The following is a 3,138-nucleotide window of genomic DNA, read 5'->3' on the forward strand; positions in this document are numbered from 1 at the left end:
GAGGTTCTCAACCCAAAAAATCCATCCGAGGCCAGTTTGGTTTTTAGTTTTTATTCCCATTTTTTGGTTTCTCCTCCTTTTCCCCCCAAATAATTCCCAAATTTGGGAATTTCTTCCCGAATTCCAAACCAATCCAAGGGTTTAAAATTCCATGCCTCACTCCTCCTATCCGTTAAGAATTCTTCGGGAAATTATAAATATATATAAAATCTAGAGATCTGTATATTATTAAAAAAAAAAGAAAAAAAGGGGTTGGGGGCAAAAAAATTCAGGAAAAATTGGATTTATTTTCTTAGGAATCGCCGGGAAATCCAAACTTGAAGCCGAAAATTCCTTAGGAATCCGAGTGACAAAATCCTCTCAATTTTCCCCATTTTTTTCAATATTTAGGGGATTTTTCAACATTTTTCAATATTTAGGGATTTAGCTGAGGAATTTCCTCCCCCAACCTCATTTTCCAAACGGGAATTTATCAGATTTAAAACAAAAAAAAATGGAATTCCCATCGGGATTTGGATTTTTTCCATAGGGATTGGGAAGAACTCGGGAATTGGGTTGGAATTTGGGGTTTTATTTTCATTCCAAGCTCAAGTTGGGAGATTTGGACAAAAATGGATTTGCTCCTTCTGTTGGATTTTGTGGAAAAATTTTCCATTCCCTTGTGGGATTTTGGAATTTTCTGGGGGTTGGTTGGAAAAAAATCCCATTTTTTTTCCCCTCGCCGATGCCAACGTTTGATCTCCGTTCAATCACCTGGAAAAAAGTTCTTTATTCCCTCAAAAAATCCCAAAAAACTCTGATTAAAATCCAAAATTTTTTTTTTTTTTGGGAAAACCTCGGCGAAGTTCATTTATTCCTGATGTTTGGATGATTCCCAAAAAAAAAAGGGAATGCCACAGGATTGGATGTTATAAAAACGAAGTCAGAGCTTTTCTGGATCCCTGAAAATCAGAATTTCAGCAAAACTAGGGATAATTGAAATAATTGGGAATGTTTTTATTTCACCTTTAAGGATTTGGAATTCAAAAAGCTGAACGAGTTGGATGTTTCTGTGGTTAAAAATATTAAATATTCCATTCCGATTTTTATTTTTTTGGATGGAAAAATTCAGAATAAATCCCCCTCAAAAAATAAAAAAAAAAAGGAAAAAATTGATTTGGGATGTGGGAGGAGATTGATTTGGAAGGAAAAATCCAAAATGCTTCCAGAAATGAGGCTGAAATTCCAAATCCAGCATGGAATGAGGTTGGAAAATCAAAATTCCAGCATGGAATGAGGCTGGAAAATTGAAATTCCCACCTGGAATGAGGCTGGAAAATTGAAATTCCAGCATGGAATGAAGCTGGAAAATCAAAATTCCCACCTGGAATGAACGAGGCTGTTGGGATCCAGAGCAGCTCTGATTTTGTGGTTTATTTTTATTTTTTCCCGCTGGTTCTCGGAATGTCGCAGGGAATTTGGAAGATTTTTTTTCTGCGTTTTCCGCCAAAATCCGGGATGAAGAGATTCCGGAATTCCCGCGTTCTCTGGGGGGTTTGGTGGGATTTGGGGCTCGTTGAGGTTCTCGAGGTTATTCCAGGTTTTCAATACAGATTTTCCCAAACCTCCTCCCGGTCTCCTTTTTCCAGGAAAAAAAACCCCAAAAAATGGGAAAAAAAGGGGGGAAAAAATGGGGGAAAAAAGGGGGAAAAATGTCAATGAAATGAAATATTCCCATGGTGGGGAAATGGTTGGGAATGGTGGAGGAGGGGGAGGAATTTGGGAATAATTTTGGGAACAAATCCTGAGTTTATTCCCAAAATAAATCGGATCCTCTCTGGGATTCTGGAATTCCTCAGATCTGTCGAATCCCCTTTTTTGGGATTTTGGATTTTCTGAGGGTTTTTGGATCCTTTTTGGAATTCCTGAATCCCTGAGATCTCCTCAATCCCATTTGGGATTCCCAAATCCCTGAGATCTCTGGGATTTGTGGATTCAACCCTTCGACTCCCTCAAATCTCATTTTCCCCCCTAAAATCCCATTTTTTCCACCTCAAATCCCATTTTTCTGCCATCAAATCCCCATTTTCCCCCCTAAAATCCCAGTTTTCCCACCTCAGTTCCCATTTTTCCACCTCAATTCTCATTTTCCTCCCTCAAATCCCATTTTCCACCTTCAAATCCCATTTTCCCACCTCAAATCCCATTTTCCATCTTTAATCCCATTTTCCCTCCTCAATTCCCACTTTTCCCACCTCAAATCCCATTTTTCCACCTTAAATCCCACTTTTCCCCCTGAAACCCTATTTTTCCACCCTCAGATCAAATTTTCCCCCCTAAAATCCCACTTTCCACCCTCAGATTAAATTTTCCACCCTCAGTTCCCATTTTCCTCTCTCAATTCCCATTTTTCCACCTTTAATCCCATTTTTCCTTCTCAAATCCCATTTTTCCACCCTCAATTCCCACTTTTCCCACCTCAAATCCCATTTTTCCCATTTCAAATCCCATTTTCCACCTCAAATCCCATTTTCCCTCCTTAAATCCCATTTTTCCACCTTAAATCCCATTTTTCCCTCCTCAAATCCCATTTTTCCACCCTCAAATCCCATTTTCCCCAAGCTTCGCTGCCTGAGCCATTCCAGGGCTCTCCGAGAAGAATCCAAGGAATCCCAAAAGCCATAAAATTCCCGTTTGGAGCCTCCGGGATTTCCTAGGAATCCGTGGAAAAACGAGGAAACGACAGTTGTACTTTAGATTTTAGCAAACTTGTGAAATAAAAGACAAAAAAATTCCCGGATTTTCCGCCGGAAAATTCCCGCGTTGGAATTCGGGAGCCGCGTGGTTTTTCTGGGAGTTTATTCCCAAAGGGTTGGGATTTGGGGAGAAAAAATTTGAATTTTTTTCTATGCTCAGAATTCCCAGTTTGGAAATTTCCCGAATTTTTTATATTCCAGGGATTTCAATGTCTGCAATTCCCGAGGGAAACATGGAAAATCCTAAATCCCAGCTGGTTTGGGATTGGATTTTATTCCATTTTGGGAATCATTCCTTCACCTCTGGATAATTCTCCCAATTATCCTTTTTTTTTTTTTTTTTGGAGGGGAAAAATTGAAATTTAAATTCCCAAATTCAATCCTCGATGGAAAAATGAGGAAT

At 39.1% G+C, this 3,138-nt stretch overlaps 1 long non-coding RNA gene across 1 annotated transcript; it reads left to right on the forward strand.

Annotated features, from left to right (window-relative positions):
- Positions 1-903: 903 nt before the first annotated feature.
- LOC146426151 (uncharacterized) lies at positions 904-2,808 on the forward strand. The gene is made up of 2 exons (XR_014846283.1): positions 904-1,245; positions 1,278-2,808. It is a non-coding gene; the product is annotated as an uncharacterized LOC146426151 (long non-coding RNA).
- The last annotated feature ends 330 nt before the right edge of the window (positions 2,809-3,138 follow it).

Source organism: Lichenostomus cassidix, chromosome 28 (assembly GCF_008360975.1).
Source record: "Lichenostomus cassidix isolate B80296 chromosome 28, HeHo_3.0, whole genome shotgun sequence".
Taxonomy (NCBI): Eukaryota; Metazoa; Chordata; class Aves; order Passeriformes; family Meliphagidae; genus Lichenostomus; species Lichenostomus cassidix.